The following is an 18534-nucleotide window of genomic DNA, read 5'->3' as shown; positions in this document are numbered from 1 at the left end:
CGGTTACCCGCTTTGTGTGGCTGGCATGGATCCACTTCGGCACACCAGCACACTTTACAGCAGTAGTGGTGACAAGGATCACTTGTCTTGGCTTTCCCCACTTTGGTCCAAGGCAACTCTTCCGGGTGTGTTTCTTTAACACCACCCAATCGCCTGGTCGTAGCTTATGTGCTGGAGTCTTGGGCCATTCGTCTTCTGTCTCTCCAATCTGGTGGGAGATAGAACGCACTTGGTCACCCAGCTGCTTGCAGTATTCTAGCACCAAATCATCAGTAATGCTTAGGAGTTTGTGTCCAGGTACCCATGCTTGTCGCATCACTCTCCCCATTAGTACCTCATGGGGGCTCAGGCCTGTTTTTCGATTTGGAATACTTCTCAGACTCATCAGCACAAGGGGCAAAGCGTCTGTCCAGTTCATTTTGGTGGAATCACACATCTTCGCCAACCTGGACTTTATCGTGCCATTTATCTGTTCAACCACCCCAGACGCCTCGGGATGGTAGGCACAGTGCAGTCTTTGCTTCATTTTAAAGGCCTTACAGAGCTCTTCTAGGACGTCGTTGGCAAAATGCCCACCTTGGTCCGTTTCAATCGTCTCAGGGATTCCATACCTAGGTATCAACTCCCTGAGCAATAGCTTGGCTGTAGTTAGGGCATCATTTTTCTTAGCTGGGTAGGCCTCCACCCACCGGGAGAACAGACAAACTATGACAAGGATATATCTATATCCCTTGCATTTGGGCATTGTTATAAAGTCTGCCTGCATTCTGACAAAGGGACCTACTGCCTTTCCGATGGTACTCTGCTCCACTACAGTCCTCTTTCCTGCATTGAATTGCTGACACACTAGGCACCTCTGGCAAAGCCTTTCCGCCTGGTTCCTGAACTTTGAATTATAGAACACCTTGTCAAACACACGACACATGGCATCCCTTCCCATATGTGTTGGTTCATGTATCATTCGGACCATGGGATCTATCAGACTGTCGGGCAGCACGGGCACTCCATTTTTGTCTACCACCACACCGTCATTCCTCATTCTGCATTCATTTTCACTCCATCTAGCTTTTTCTTCCCTGCCTGTTGACTGTTGTAAGTCTTTTAATTCATCCCACGTTGACACACTATCAAACAACATCAGTTGGCAGCTGTGTCCTCCCCACAACCCAATTTGGAGGGACATTTGGTGTCGGGCACAAAATTGTGCGATTTGGTCAGCGTATCTGTTCCCGGCTGTCACATCATCATTTCCTGATCTGTGAGCCGCACACTTGACCACAGCCAATTCTTTGGGCAATTGAATAGCTTCCAATAATTCTTGTACCACCTTTCCGTTTCTGATAGGGGTACCTGAGGAAGTCATGAATTCTCTTTGTAACCATAGTTGGCCGAAGTCATGAACAACCCCGTAACAGTACTGACTGTCGGTATAAACAGTTATTCTTTTGTTTTTACCCCTCCTGCAGGCTCTTGTCATGGCTATGAGCTCTGCTACCTGTGCAGATTTCACTTCACTTAGGTAAGAGGCTTCTATGGTGTTTGTCAATGTGACTACAGCATAGGCAGCACACAGACCACCACTCTCATGTCTTAAACATGAGCCGTCCACGAACATTGTAAGTTCCCCATCAAGTAATGCTACTTCTCGGATGTCAGGGCGGGGCTTAGTGCTGAATTCTGTTAGATCAATGCAGTTATGTTCCATTTCACCCTCGTCGTCTACGTCCAGGGGAACAGGTAACAGAGTTGCAGGGTTTAGGACATTGCACCGAGAAATTGTTACATTCTCAGCACCAATCAAAATTCTCTCATACTTAGTCAGCCGACTAGGTGTGAGATACTGGGTCTTGGTTCTTGTCAGTAGAATTACAACAGAATGTGGAACATATACGGTGACAGGATGTCCCATGACAATATTCTCACTCTGTTCCAGACTGACGCAAGTAGCAGCTACTGCTTTCAGGCATCCGGGCAATCCAGCAGCCACCGGATCTAGAGTGGCTGAGAAATAGGCTACGGGACGCCTGACCAGCCCATGCTCCTGGGTCAGGACTGAGAGCGCACAATTTTCTCTGGAGTCACAGAATAATTCAAAACGCTTGGAATAGTCTGGCATACCTAATGCAGGTGCGGTACATAGACAATTTCGCAATGTTACCCATGCGGACATGCTTTCACTGTCCCAACTGACTGGGTCTTCCACTCCTTTCTTGGTCATTTTTATCAAAGGTTTGGCTAGATTTGCGAATCCCACAATCAACTGTCTGCAGTACCCCACAACTCCTAAAAACATCCTCACCTCTTTCTGAGTTCGGGGTAGGTCCATTGCTTTAATTATCTTGATCCTTTCTGTGGTGACCTTTCGGATCCCTTTCTCTATCTGGTGCCCCAGATATTTTACTGAGTTTTTACAGAACTGCAATTTGTCAGGGGATACTTTATGTCCTCCCTTTCCTAGGTGATTCAGCAAGGCGATAGTGTCGGTGACACAGTCATTTTGAGTTTTAGATGCCACTAAAAGGTCATCTATGTACTGTACCAAAACGGACTCTCCAGGCAGTATCAGGGTCTCAAGACATTTCTTTAGAATCTGGTTGAAAATCGAAGGACTTTCAGTGTACCCCTGAGGGACACGATTCCAGACATAGATATGGCTGTCAAATTCAAAACTAAAAAGGAACTTGCTTTCTGGATGCAATGGGATGGAAAAGAATGCATGGCACAGGTCAATGACAGTGAACCATTCCGCATTCCAAGGAATCTGATACAAGATTACTGCAGGGTTGGGCACGATGGGACAGCAAGGTACAACAATTTGGTTTACCTTGCGCAGGTCCTGCACTACTCGGTATTTCCCACTAGGCTTTTTGATCCCAATGATAGGCGAATTGCAGGGACTGCTCATTACTTCTTCTATGATTTCTGCTTCGAGCAATCGGGTAATTTTAGTTGCGACTCCTGCCTTTACTTCTGCACTCATTTTGTACTGTCTTGTTTTGGGATATACTGCATTTGTCTTTATTGCTATTTTAACTGGGTCCACGTTTGCCATTAAGCCTACATCTTTTCCCGAGAAATCCCACACTTCTGGTACCACTCTTAACTGAAGCTCTTCAGGCAAGTCTTCAATTGACAACGTTTTAATGTCAGCATCAGGTCTTACTAACATTAGTTTGTACAAACAATCTTCATCGGGGGTCTGAACTTCGACGCCCTTTGGTGAGCAAAAGATGGTGCAGTTCATTTTGCACAACAAATCGCGTCCTAACAGGTTCACAGGACTGGAATCACAGACCACAAATCTGTGCATTTCTTTAAAGTTTCCTATGGAGATTTCCATAGGCTCAGTTACTTGAGTACTTATTATCTGATTTGAGACACCCACTACTTGGATAGCTTCTCCCGAGAGGGGTAGGTTAGGAACATCCACTGTTCTCACAGTGGACCGGGTAGCACCAGTGTCCAACAGAAAGGTGATGTCTTTTCCTTCAACCTTCCCTTCAATGTATGGTCCAGTCTGGTCTACCGGTAAGGAGGCGCCAAGTACGCACTCCTTGTCCTCCCCTCTCAGGCCCCGTCAATCTTGTTCATCACAGAGGAAAGAATCATTTAACAGGTACTGTGGAATTGCTGCATTGCTTCCATTCTCTCCCTCCCATATTTCCGCCCTTTCATTCTGCTGGCCCTGGTTCTTATAATTCTGTCTAGGAGCGCGAGGTACTGGAGGTAGCTTTACCTGTTGCTGGTTCTTTCTTGTCCCCTCTTTCTGCACCTGTGGATTTAAACCATTTATAGGGGCATTACCGGCCTGCAGGTGTGGACACTCGTCTCTCCAATGCCCTAACTGGCCACACCCGTGGCAGGGGAACTTCTTCATAGCCTCTTCCCGACTCAATTTGCCCGGGGCTTCCCTCCTCCCCCAGCAGTGGCATTCTGAGCATTATTATTGGAATTCAATTTACTTAACTGTTTTTCTTGCTGTTCAGCCAATTTCACCTGTGCCCACATCACTTTCTCCTTGAGGGCTTTCCTTTTATTTTCGATTTCATCTTCGCAGTATTTTGCGTATTTCAGGACATCATCTATGGGCTTTCCCTGCCAACTTATTTTATTATCTCGAATCCATTGAGATATTTCAGGCCTTAATCCTAGCACGAATCTGTAACTGAAATGGGTCATGTCTTTCATGTCCACATTATCGATACCACTGTAAGTCTTGAATACTTGCAGTAACCTTTCATAAAAGGAATGGACAGTTTCATCACGTTCTTGGGTGGTTCTATCTATTCTGGTCCAATCTGTCTCTTTTGCGGGCACCTTTTTCTTGAGGTACTGTATGACCTGATCATACTTCCTCATTACTTCAGGTGAGGGAGCTCCTGTTTTCTCATCTCTTGCATATTCTTCACTGGGCCAATCAATTTCTATTTTACACTCGGTCCACAGATCTACGGGCACTACAATGTCGAAAAACCCATCCAGGTCTTTCAGAAGACATTTCTGAACCTTTATGAAGCGTTCAACCTGTCTGTACCAACCAACAGGCTTTTGCCGTAATTTCGGGAAGTCATTTGTAAATGACACAATATCCTGTCGGGACCAAGGGACATGGACATATTTTCCTCCCGGGACCTCTCTCATAGGACACAATTTTTCTGTCGGGGTTACTTCCTTTAACACGTATTCTGAAGCCTGAAACTTAGCCCTGCTGTCTTCCTTTTTCTTTGCCCACCGAGTTCTCCATTTCCCCACATCTCCCCATTTCTGCAAGAGTTTCAATAATTCCTTTATCTGGATCTGTTTTCCTACCACATTCAAGCTCTCTAAGTCTTTGTCCGAAAAATCTACTCTGTAGGGTTTCTGAAGGATTTTGGAGCGACTGACATTGATTCCCATTTCTGTGGCTGTGTCCATTAATCTTTCATGGAGCAATCTAGCATTTCGGGTAAGATTTTTACTGATAAACAGTAACTCTTCTTCACTGTAGGAGTTTAAGCGCTCTAATCCTACGTTTCCAGCCATCATTTCTTCTATTTCTATCCTTAGTTTATATATCTCTAACGGTCTGGATTGGGGAGTGGTCTCTTTCTCCAACTCCTTGGTCCATCTGTCTAATTCTTCTGGTGATACTACTGTGGCACTCCTAACCCCAGATGCACCTTCAATCAAAACCTCTTTTGGCCTACTCTGACTTCTTGCCCCTGACATGCTAGTCCTAGGTTCTCTAATGGGCAAATCCATCAGAACCACTGATTCACATTCACTCTCTTGATCGTCATCTATGAATACTTCCTTTCTCGGGGTGGAATGCTAGGAGTAGGCATTATTGGGGAGATAACAGGAGGACGAGGACTACCCAGGTTATCCCTATAAAGAGGAATAGCGGGTCCAATGGTTACTGGGATAGTCAGGGAATCTGGATGGGGATGTATCTGGGCTATGGTCCGGACTAAATCATCTCGCTGCCTGGCCAGGGCTTCCTTTTCTTGTTCTCGTAAAACCTTTCCTGCGGAATTATCATGCAATACTTGAGGTACCAAGGGAGGGTAAATACTTGGGGCAGTTGGAGTAACCAATCGTGGTGGTCCTTCTCCAAACGGCTGATAATTCGGGACCGTGGATTTTGGTCTGCAAAACCCATCCCCTTCACTGGTTTTACTGTCTGTACCTGTTCCATCTGTCTCGCTATCCCTCCGACATCTGGGATATTTGGCAAACGGGTTTGGTGAACTCAAAGGCTCTAACTCGGCTACATAGGGAGGGGGGTTTTTCATCAATAAATCTTCTAGGTGCTCATCTTCTGAGTCCCCTACGGGCATTGAGTGATGGGTTTTTTCTTTACTTTTTCCTTTCCCTTGTTCTAATACCCCCATCATTGGAAACAACCCTTCCACCATCATGCTTTGTCTCCAATGTTTCATTTTCTGCTCTTTGGTTTCTCTATGGACCCTCGGATACCATTTGCTCACTCCCTTGTCCATCCGGGGTCTATCTCTCTCCAAAGCCTCAATTTCCCACTCTTCTAAGGCTTCGTACTGGGTCAATCTGGGTCTGGGATGCAATTCATTCATGCGGGTCCTTAAGTTAAACAGGATCCTACCATTAAAGGTACCATCAATAGGAAATGCTAGGACTCCGTCATTTGCAGTATACTTTGCCCAATTCTCTAGCCATACACAGGTATGATACCCTTTTTCAAACATCATGAAGGAAGCAGGAGTATTCGGTGGAGGAATGATCACACCCTCTCTCGTTCTAATGGGCTTATCTGTTCTGAAGAAATTCTTTACCTTGTCGGCAAATGACATTTTTCTTTTTATTCCATACATCATGTGCGGTCTACCTCGTATAATCTGTTCCTTATAGAAGCCTGAGTTCTGTGGATTAGGTAAGAACTCAGGATACCACATATGCCTTTCCAGGCTCGCTTCTAACTCGGCCTGATTAATTTTGTTTACTTTGGTACTTCCAATGCTAGCGCGACTCTTATTTTGTAGAGACCAATCAACACTGTGAATACAAAACTCCTTATCCAATGGGTGCGCGGCCTTTCGCGAGACCAAGTCTCACGCTCCGGCACTCACCCCTCCCTTACAAATTCGGCTTCACTACACACCCGCTGTTCTGACCAATACCAGCGCGGCACGGAGTGACGTCAGAGCAGCTTTCCGCCCGACTCCCTCCTTCGCAAGGTAACGGAAACTTTTAACTTTTCCTAAAGTGCGAGTGCAAAACTTAGTTACTAACACACAACGTCTGCCACTATGTCTGAGTGTTCTAAATAGGTAGAAAAATTTCCTCTCACTACAAGTAAACCATTTCTGTCTACTTTTCATTCACCCTGGATAGACTTCTTTGCCTAACCTCTCACACTAGTAATATAGAACCCGTTATTCTTGACTCATCCACTTCAGTCTGGGATATGTACTGAGCCAGGATTTCACCAGCGGACTATCTTACTTACCAGTCAAGCCTCGGAGACCCTATTACTCCTCCCACATGTGACCCTTTCTAGGTGATATCACAAGGAAAGTTTTATACAAAGGACTCGTGGCTATCAGTTATACAGTTGAAAAAAAGATCCTAATTAGTGCTTCCAGGTATTCTTAACCCTACACTAATGACTCTAAACAAGTGACTTTTCCAGGTAACCGGATTCTACTCACCGTTAGCTATATACTTCCCCGGGGATTCGGACTACACTGAACGTTCACAAACAGTTCTTTGTTAATACGACATGTAACACTTATAGCAGCAATGCAAAAATCATATACATTTACCTATAAATCCTTAAAACATTGCAAAATATTTGAACCAATACAGTAGAAAATCAGCAGCACATTTTATTTTTCACGGTTTGTTTATCAATTATCCTGTCTACCTATCTTAACTAGTCCTAACCATTACCTCTGCTACCAGAAAATTACTGATAGAGCGCGCAGGTCACCCGGGTCACAAGTTCACCAATTTTCCCCGCGCACTGGGCCCTGACGCGAGAGACCAAGACTGAGTTTGCGTGAACCGGGTGATTTCTTGCACGCCACTATGAGTAATTCGGGGGGGTGACTCTTACACCACTTACTATTCATGTACCTGACTTACCACAGGCACATTACTCCAGACGGATCAGGAGCTACCAGGGAATAGGTGACAGATTTCCTAGGAAAGAATATACTTTATAAACCAAAATACATTTTCCACACTGTAATCTGTAAAATAACCACAGACACCTGATGGGTTTAAAAGTTTATCTAATGATTTCAAAGTGAATATGTCAAGATAAGCAAAATACAAAATAACACATCAAGCATTAGGATCACAACCAAAATGTAGCTATGAATTAGGGCAAGGACCATTTGAGTATAAGTGAACACTATGGGATATGAGCATTTAGGGAATACACTATTCAACACAAGTTTAAACTAAAGCGAGGGACCTAAAATGTATATTTAGACTAAGCTACTCATGCTATTCTTACTAAGTTCACTGCAACCATGCTAAGGGAAAGGGTAATACGGGAACACACTAATAAAATATGACAGTTTTGATAATCTCCTACAGGTGGGGAGAGAAGTGGAACAATTCTAATAAACAATTGCATATAATTTGCATTTCAAGGTGATAGGGCAATATCACAGGCAAGAGCGTTTTATTAAGGAAAGGAGAGTAAGTGAGTGAAAGACGCAAACCCACAAAGTAATATTTACCTAATTAGGAATGAGGACTAACCCTGGCCACGGGTCAGTTTGGAAGGACGGGGACAAGGACCCTCAGAAAAGGAATGCCAGAATGCGAGCAGGTACAGCTCACGGGCAGTCAGGACAGGATACCCCTCAGGTTTGGGTCAGGACTGGGCTCACCAAGGTACGACCAACACCCACAGCTTCGGATGCAACGCCTGCGTTACCCCTCTCTGCAAGTAATCCGCCAATAACCCCGATTGGGTTTTCGAATTTCCCCAGCAAAGTGCTTCGCCAGCACTTAAGACTATTTCCACCCCTAGGAGTTTGTGGAAAGTATGGACAGAGTGCTCCGCAGCACTCTAGATTGAGCACCTATAGAGTTCGTAGGGTCAGTGACAGGTCTGCTACTCGGACAAGTCGGACAATTTTCCTAAGCTACACTAGGGCAATTATACTGTTTGGGGACCCTTAGACCACCCATCAATGTTGCAAGTGACAGTTTCTCACATTATGATTGGTCAGGAGAGGTGACTCGGTCATTGTCACCTCCTAGAATTCAACGTTCCCATCATAAATATTGAAAATTTGCTTATCCGCCCCTTGGGTTCACGTTCCCATCCATAGGAATACAGTAGAAAATACGAGTGTACAGGGTATAGCAACATTGTCTCTGAGTTTCAAGGTGGATTTTCATCGTCTTGTGCTGGGTTCTCAGGCGCATTGGGCTTCAGGAGCCAGCTGGCTTGTTTCAGCTTCTGCGCAGTAGAGTTTCTCCCAGGTCACATGGCAATACTCAGAGGAGCCTCATCCTGGCGTCGGTTATGTATGTCCCAGCCCCCAGAGACGCGATACATGAAAAGTAAGCGAGAACAAATTAAAATCACACATAAAAATGATCACACTGTATACCGTGATAAAATTCTACACACCCCTTACTTTATAACATCTATAGCATTAAAGTTTAGTGCGAAAAGACAGATAGGCTAAAGCAGCAGTTGCAAGCATAGAGCGTGGTGAGAGACAAGCGGCCATGTTTGCAACAGTGCGCATGAGCAACAGATTCCCTCCAGAATGCGAGTGCGTCACATCACATGGGTATGACCGACCCATGCGCAGACGGAATTTCAGCGAAGCGGCCATTTCTTTAGTGCAAGCATTGTGAGGATGAAAAGACACATAGGCAAGCCTCTTGGGGACACCCGTGTGTTGGGGAAAATGCTAAATACAAGACGGACAGTTGGATTAATATGATTATAATTTGAACGAGGTTCATGAGTGAGAGCAAGTCGCTTTACATGTGAATCCTTGCTCCATCAAGTGGAGGTACTGGGCATTCCAGAACTCGGACTAGAATGATGACACATACCCGAGTGGTGGCTTGAGCCTAGAGGAGCGGGGTCGTCCTTCACAGAGGAGAGGTCTCGGTGACTAGAGCTAGAGGTGAGCGCGAAGCCCCGGACCCTCCATTGCGCAGTCCTTCCTGGCAGGCAGGGAGACAACCGGAGCAGAAGGCAGCCCTAGCGCAACACCCTCGGAGGGGAAACTGAGAACATCTGCGACTGGTTGGGTACAAAGATGTCCGGGTTGAGGCCTAGCACTGATCAGCAGTAACAGCCCCTACCTTCGGTGCACTGCGCCCGGTGCAGGAAGGTGGACCCAGTAGGCAGAGGCCCGTGAGGAATGGAGTAGGGGACAGTCTGAGGCGTGTGGAGACCTGGTGCAAGTGGGCGACGCCAGGGCCTAAAGGGAAACTGTTTTGTAGTGGATGAGCACGGCCTGGGGTCCAACTATAAGAGACATGGTTATTGGTGTACTGCCTGATCTGACATGCTTTTGTTAATAAAGCTTAAAGCACTGTAGCGGGAGCTCAGTCTCCCTACCGGGCCAGCGGAGAACCTACTGGATAAGGCTGGCGGGAAACAAGAGAGGAAGGGCATCTGGGGCGCAGACAATTACCAATGCATATTACAAGGAGGGAGCAGAGTATTACCCTGACCTTGCATTTCGCCCTGACATACTCAGTCCCCGAGATGTCATCTCTCAGATCAAAGAAGGACTCCACCATCAAGGACCTCTTGTAAAAGACTGGTTAGAAAAAGCCAGATTCACAAGTGGGGGACAGACAGACGTCGGAGAGAGAAATAGAATCTGAGTACGACCCGACGGTGAAACCCATAACAAGGGGCTTCCAGGAACAGCTTTTTGGTGCCCTCAGAGAAGACTTCATGACCCTCAGCCAAGAGATGGCCTCTGATGTCAAACAGCTTAAGGCGGACTTTCAGGAAATTGGAGATCAAGTTGATTCCCTTGAGCGAGTGGGAGACCGCAGAGATGAGGAGATCTTGGAACAGACCAAAGAATTGCAACTACTCCTGGAGGATTTGGAGAATCGTTCCAGGAGATTGAACATACGTATTAAAGGAGTGCCTCTGCAGGCAGATGGAGGGAAGTTGGGAGAGTGGGTGATGCACTTCTTCAGACATGTAGCCCCGGAACTTGGAGATGGCAAAATTGTCCTCGACCGCAGACACAACGCTATGCGGCTGGGTTCAAGCCAACCTCAAGGTGTCCTCACTTTCCTTCACTCATATAAGCAAAAGGGCCTCGTAATGAAAGCGACCAAATACAAGGCCACCATTAACTTTGAGGGTATCCAGGTGGAAGTGTACCAAGATCTCTCGGCCCTCACCCTCCAACGCTGAAGGAAACTGAGACCACTTACTCAGGAATAAGGTACTAGTGGGGCCACCCCTTTAGCCTATCCTTCACATGGGAGAACGAAATGCAAATGGTGCGCTCCATGGGAGACGTGAAGCAAATATTGGGTGCCAGACTGAAGTTGGAGGACTCTGAAAGTGGCCAGTACCCGACTACGATGTCCCTGTGGCAGCCCTTATGTTATGTTATGTAATGTTATGTTATAAAGACTTTTGTAACGCGCTCTGTTACTAGCAAGTATCCTGGCGCGGAGAGAGAGGTGGCAGAAATAACGAGGGGGAGGGGGGTGGGCAGTTACAGGTTCATATTAAACAGATGGGTTTTTAGCCCTTTCTTAAAGGCGGCAGTGGTCTGGGCAGCCCTAAGATATAATGGAAGAGCGTTCCAGGCCCTGGCAGCCCTAACTGAAATGGACTGGTCTCCAACCCTGGAGAGCTTAAATCTGGGCACGGGCATTTGGCACTGATTAGCCGAGCGAAGACAGCACTTCGGAACATACTGGGTAAACCGTTTCCTCAAGTACACAGGTCCGAGCTGATGGATCGCTCGGAATGAGAGAACCAAAGTTTTAAACATAATCCGGTGCACCACCGGAAGCCAATGGAGGCTGCGTAAGTGAGGGCGGACGCTAGACCTCCTAGGCAATTTAAACAGGAGTCGCGCAGCCGCATTTTGAATAACCTGAAGCCGTTGGATCAAATAAGCAGGTAAGCTGCTAAACAGGGCATTCGCATAGTCAAGCCTAGAAAGGATTAAAGCACGCGACACAGTCTCTTTGGCCTCTCTCGGAAGGAGTGGAAAGAACCTGCGTAAGGCTTTGAGAGTAGCAAAACACACACCCGTGAGTTTTTTGATGTGGTCCTCAAACTTGAGATCACTCCCAAACCAGACCCCCAGGTTCTTAACAGGGCCGCCCATGGAATTGGGGCAAGGCAGATCTGGTGGCCATAGGAGGTTTCTAAAATTATCCGGAAAGGAATCATAAAAGAGAACCTCGGACTTGTCTTCGTTGCACTTGAGCTGGGCAAGTGCTAGCCAGCAAAAGACCGATGAAAGGCAAAGCCGAACAATCAACGTGTCCAAGTTGTCCTTTGGCCAGGTGAACAAGAGCTGGGTGTCATCGGCGTAAGCCATTATTTTAGCCCCCAACTGTTCAGCCAAATTAATCAAAGGCATCAGATACACGTTGAAAAGCAGGGGGTTCAAGGTAGACCCCTGTGGGACACCTGTAGTAAGTTTCTTAGGCAAGGAGGCATGGGGTGGCATCCAGACCTGTTGCGTCCTATCATCCAGGAATGACGTCAGCCAATCAAGAGCTAATCCAGAGATGCCAACGGCAGCCAATCTGGTGAGGAGTAGGGCATGGGGCACCGTATCGAAGGTGGCAGAGAGATCTAGTAAAATCAGAACCGCTCTGCCACCTCCATCTAGGCACTCCCGAATCGCCACCGACATCTCAACTAGCGCCGTTTCGGTGCTATAGGCAGCTCGGAACCCTGATTGAGCCGGGTGCAGAGCCTGAGATGACTCAATAAAACGGTCTAACTGTCTGAAAGCGATCTTTTCATAGACTTTAGCCAAAGCTGGCAACAGTAAGATAGGCCGATAGCTGGATGGAGCGGCCGGATCCAACCCAGTCTTTTTTAATAGCGGCAGAAGTTTGGCTTGCTTCCAGCATGACGGGACAGTTGCAGAGGAGAAGGAGAGATTAACAATCTGGGTGACCTCTTTATATACCGTATCCGCCACCCCCCCAAGGACCCTCGCTGGGCACGGGTCAGAAGGGGACCCCGACTTCAGGGCCTCAATTACCGCTAGGATGTCTGACTCAGTGGAGGGAGAGAAGATAGCAAACTGCTCAGCTGGCTTAGGCCCAGAAAGAGGGGTTAGTGCTAAAGAGGACTTGGAACCGTCTCAGACAACTCGCAAGTCCTCTTGAATCTTAACAATTTTATCAGTGAAGAAAGAGGAGAGCGCTTCACACCAGTGATCCGATGAGGGCAGCATAGGTTGCGCAGCACATGGTGATACAAAGCTCTGAACAATTGAAAACATTTCTTTACTATTGTTGTTTGCTTTTTCAATTCTCCCTGCATAATAGCTACTCTTGGCTGATCTTATCACAGCATAGTAGTCCTTTTGGGCAGCGTGCAAATCACTCTTTGCCTCGGGCAGGTAGGCTTGTCTCCACACCCATTCGAGTTTCTGACATCCAAGTTTCAATTCCCGTAGGGTGTGGGAAAACCATGGTTTGGAAGGGGTAGGCCGTAGCCTGCGAATACAACCATTATTAATGGAGGCCGCTGACCCATGTTCCATCCATGTGTTAAAGGCACTAACTGCCGCACCAATCTCTGAGGTCAAAATCGGACGATTTCGGGATAGGGTTTCCGTCAGGGTGACTAAGTTGATCCTCTGGGAGTGCGCAAGTGGGGGGTACCCTCCACCCCCGTGGCTCTGTCCAGGGACCAGGAGAACCTAATCGGCTCATGGTCCGACCATGTCACACTCTCAGGACCGGTCATTACAAGATCAAAATAGGAACAAACCAGATCTAAGAGGGGGCCACTCACATGAGTTGGAGCGTCGACCCACTGTTTGAGGTTGGCCATGGTTAAGGCTTCTCCTAGGCGGTTGGACTTAGTAGAGTCCAGAGCATCAACATGAATACTGAAATCCACCAAAAGGAGAAACCTAGAAAATCTTAGGGCACGCGGCACTATAACCTCCTCCAGTGCCCCAATAAAATTGCCAACATTACCCAGAGGATGATACACCAGGGTACCTCCTAAGGTAAAGTGTGGGGTCAGCACAAAGGAAAAGTGGAGCATCTCTACATCCCCCAGCTCGTCTTGGGGTTAACAGGAGAAGGCCCATATGTTCCTATAGATCACAGCAACTCCGCCCCCCCTACCGAGCGGGCGGTCTGCCCTGGTGATCCTAAAACCCGGCGGAATAGCTAACTCAACCACAGGTCTCGGTGATAAAAAAAAGATCAAGTTGGTTCTCCGACAAAATTTCAAAAACGTCGGCGGCATGTTTTACCAAAGACCTAGCATTAATTAACCCCGCCCTAATCAGCATAGGGTCGGTGCTTACTCGTTCCGGGCCGCTCAGCGTGAGATGAAAATGGAAATTGCACGCGAAGCATACCCGAGATAAGCTATCCGCCACCCACCAGAGATTTCCTCCACATCTGAGAACATTCAATGCAAAGAGGTCCTCATGAGAGTACCTTAATCTAGTAGCCTGATGCTTCCTATGCAGACAGGCAGGGAGTCTGGCCCTGGGGCCGTTCGGGACACGGATGGGTACGGACGGGCCCTCCTTTGGCGCTCCTTCGGCGCACCCGCTGCGTGCGCCCTCTGCGCGCGCCCGCTGCGCGTCAGAGCAGCCATCACTATTTATGTTAGAAGGCTCTCCCCCCGCTAGAGCGCTAACTCTGTTGACAGCGGGATCCGGCCCTCAGGCAATATGGCGCCCTACCCTGCCCTCCACATCGAACGGCACGAGAGCCGCGGTGGAACGGGGCTAGGGGGAGATTGTAAACACAGCAATTGGCAAAAGATAAAATTCCAATTAGAAATGCAGCACAAACATTAATATGAAATTAAAAAGTGTTTCCAGCGAATTTTAAAAGACGAGTCCAGCTGGGGTCAATTCAGGCAGAGGAGGATCCCCTCGCAATCTGCCAGTCTCCGGAGCAACACCGTTAGGAGAAGACGGCGAAGAACGGGGAGGGGACAGCCTACAAAGCCTACGGAGCTTTAATGGCAGCAGGAGAGAGAGACATTGCTCTGCCAGCTGCTGGGCAGAGATGCACCAGGTGACCCCAAAAGTGACTGAGGCCTTGTACGCCTCCATGAGGGCCCCACCTTCATGGTAATTGGCCATGGCCAGGAGCCCAACCTTCGTGATATGAAGAATAAATGTCGGCAGAATGAAGCCTTGCACTTTCATGTGCTTCAATCCTGTTGGAGAATATCTCTTATGCTCCGGACTTGTTTGTTTACTATCTTGCTTTATTCCTTCCTTCTTTACTGTCTCTTCCTGGCTCCTCTGCAGTTCTCCCTAATAAGGTTAGAGGTGAGTCTACCAAGGGGCAACGCAAATTTTCAGAATAGAGTGTGTGGTGGAGAGGGTTTTAAATTGGGGGCGGGGGCAAGGGAGGGTTGGGTAGGCATTGGGAGATCTGGTGGTTACAGTGGTCACCTAGCCACAGCATAGGCTTGGTCCCATTTAGAGCTTATGTCGACAATTAAACTAAGCTTTTTGAGCCTCAATGTCAGAGGCCTCAATTCCCAGGTGAAGAGAAGTGCGCTGTTAGCACTCCTGCGGGAGATTGGTAGTGATAACTGCCTTGTACAGGAGACTCACTTACTGCGAGCAGACTGGAAGCACCTCCACTCCCGGTGGTTTGACAGGCAATGTTTCTCCTGCTCAGGAGACAAGAAAGCGGGGGCAGCAGTCCTGTTTGCACACATTTCCAGGGTAGGGTATTAGATGTGCATACGGAGGTGCCAGGCAGAGCCTTAGTCGTGAGGGTAGTAGTCGGCAGCCACACATATACTATTGCATCCATATACAGCCCATACGAGTGCCAGGAGTTGTTCCTCAATAATACCTTGAATACTATCCTGGAATCCAAAGATGAAGACATGATTATAGGGGGGATTTTAATGTAGCACATGATGTGCAGTTTGATCGATCCATACAAAGACAGGGTCACAATGGGGTGCTTTCTGACTCTATGAGGCAGAAATTGTCAGGCTTGGGTTTCTCGGACGTGTGGAGGATGAGGAAACCAAAGGCCAGGGAATACACATGTTTTTCAGCTACTCACCAAACATATGCCCGTATTGACTGGTTCTTAATGGCCCGAGTGTTACAAGGGATACCAGTGGGGTTTTGATAGGGATCACTGCATTATCGGACCATTCTCCAATCAAACTTAAATTGCGTATCCAAGGGGACCCCCGGGTTCACAAACAGTGGAGGCTTCATCATAAACCGCTTGAATATGATGCCAACGTTAAAGAAATACAGGAGACAATTAAGATGTATCTTGAGACTAACGATAATGGAGTGACCTTGCCCCCGGTCACCTTAAAAGCAGCCCTAATTAATTGCAGATCTCTTCCTGCACACGCCTCTGATATCTGGCTATCGCTAGACACTCACAAATGGGACCTATTATTCCTCACAGAAACTTGGATCAAGGACTCATCCAAACCGGACATTAACTTGGCCACTCCCCCTGGGTATCGTCTATTAGGCATTAACCGAGATAATTCCAAACCCGGTGGGGGTCTCGCGGTAATTGCAAAATCCCACCTTATACTGAATATCTCAAAAATTCCCAATCCCGGCCTTATTGAAGCCATGCACTTTACGATCATGGACTCCGCAAGTATCATCTTTGCCGGTATCCTGGTCTACAACCCCCCCCCAGCCACCGTCTCTTCTCTCAATGCTCTGACGCACTCAATTGCGGACTTCTCACTTAAGCACTCCCACTTTACAGTACTGGGAGACTTCAATCTCCATATTGATAATCCGTCCTGTGCTCAAGCATCCTCTCTTCTGGAAACCTTACAAGGACTTACCTTGTCCCAATTAGTTAAAGGCCCCACTCACAAAGCAGGCCACACACTTGATCTTATTTTCACCAATCATCCTGGTATCTCTCCCCTTCCTCCCCTCCCCCTTACCTGGTCAGATCATTTCCTTCTTCCCTTTGATATCGCTATTCCATCCCCTCCCCCCCTTCTTCCCTCAACAGAGACAGAGGTCGCAAATGGACCAAAGTCACCTGTGAGTCCATCGATTCCCGTTTTCAGTTTCAATTTAATCAGTTGGAAGATCTTGACAAGGAAACGGCAAGATTTAACTCTGCCCTTACCTCTGCTCTGGATTCCATTGCCCCTCTTGCCCCTCTGACTTCCTCCAGATCTCGCCCCTCTGCCCCTTGGTTTTCCCCTGTGCCTCGTGAGGAAAAGAGTAAGTGCAAACAGATGGAACACAAATGGCGCCAGGACTATGACCATTTGGCCAAACTGGCCTATAAATCTGCCTTAAACAAATTCCAAAAACTTAAACGTTCCTCGATGAGAGCTTATTTCTCAAAACTCATCCAACAGGCGCAGAACTCCTCCAAGACTCTCTTCACTATTGTGAAGGATTTTGTGAATCCTCCTGCCATGAAAACCCAATGCGTTCCTACTCAAGACCTGTGCAACGGACTTTCTGACTTTTTTCAGGAAAAAATCATTAAACTTTCTTCCTCCTTTGACTCCGCCTCACCCAACCACCAATCTGATGTTCCATATCCCTCTCACTGCTCTTTTAATTCTTTCAGTGAGCTAACCCCTGACTTAGCCCTGTCGTTGCTCTATAAAGTCAAGTCTGGTTCGCCTTTGGACCCAGTCCCTGCCAAAGTATTGGGCAATCTTGCCCCTGTTTTAATTAATCCTCTCCTCTCCATCTGGAATTCCTCCTTGACCCGTGGTCAATTTCCCTCAGTGTGGAAACATGCTAGGCTACTTCCCATTCTGAAGAAACCCGACGCTGACCCCTTACAATTTTGCAATTACCGTCCCATTTCGCTCCTGCCTAAACCTGCCAAAGTACTGGAGAAAGTGGTCCAGAAACAACTGGCTCAGTATCTTGAAACAAATCAGTTGCTGCACGATTCTCAGTCCGGTTTTAGAACCGGCTACAGCACCGAGACTGCGCTGCTGGAAGTATCTGAGATTATTAGGGAATCAGTGGCTAGGGGCGAGGAGGCCATGTTGGTCCTCCTCGACCTATCCGCTGCATTCGACACTGTATCCCGCAACATACTTACAGCCCGTTTACAACAGTTGGGGATTGGTGGTACAGTTCTGGCATGGATTAAATCCTTTCTGTCCAGACGGTCTCAAAGGGTACTGTTGCACCCATTTGAATCAGAGGACAAACCCCTCTTGTGTGGTGTGCCCCAGGGCTCCGCCTTGAGCCCACTATTGTTTAACGCATACCAGGCCCCGCTTGCCAAGGTAGTAGAGTCATGGGGGGTCAGGGTGGTCTCATATGCTGATGACACTCAGCTGTTTTTTTCATTCAGAGGCCATTCTGACTCCCTCTTCTCCAACTTCAGAAACTGCCTTGGCAATATCTGCGCATGGATGGCTGCCAATCATCTTGCTCTAAACACTGATAAAACTGAGGTTCTCTTTTTTAGCCAGAAATCGACTCCCCCTGCAACCCTATGGTGGCCTACCGTCCTGAATCCTCCACCCATACCAGTGCAGTCCGCCCGCAACCTTGGCTTCATATTTGATAACACCTTGTCCGGTAAAGCCCAGGTCAATAAAGTTACGGGCGCCTGTTTTAATAAGTTGCGTATGATCAGGAAGATTTTTCCCTACCTCCCCCAGACATCCCGCAAAACGGTTGTCCAGGCACTTATCACGGCGCATCTTGAATATGCCAATAGCTTATATCACGGCGCCCCCCAATATCTTATAGACCGATTACAAATCATTCAGAACGCAGCAGCAAGGCTTATTGGAAACATCCCTACCCGCAACTCGGTCAGAGCATACCGGGATGAGCTACACTGGCTTCCCATAGCCCGACGCATTGATTTTAA

Source organism: Lissotriton vulgaris, chromosome 6 (genome assembly GCF_964263255.1).
Source record: "Lissotriton vulgaris chromosome 6, aLisVul1.2, whole genome shotgun sequence".
Classification (NCBI taxonomy): domain Eukaryota; kingdom Metazoa; phylum Chordata; class Amphibia; order Caudata; family Salamandridae; genus Lissotriton; species Lissotriton vulgaris.
Note: the sequence above shows the minus strand (reverse complement) of the source record.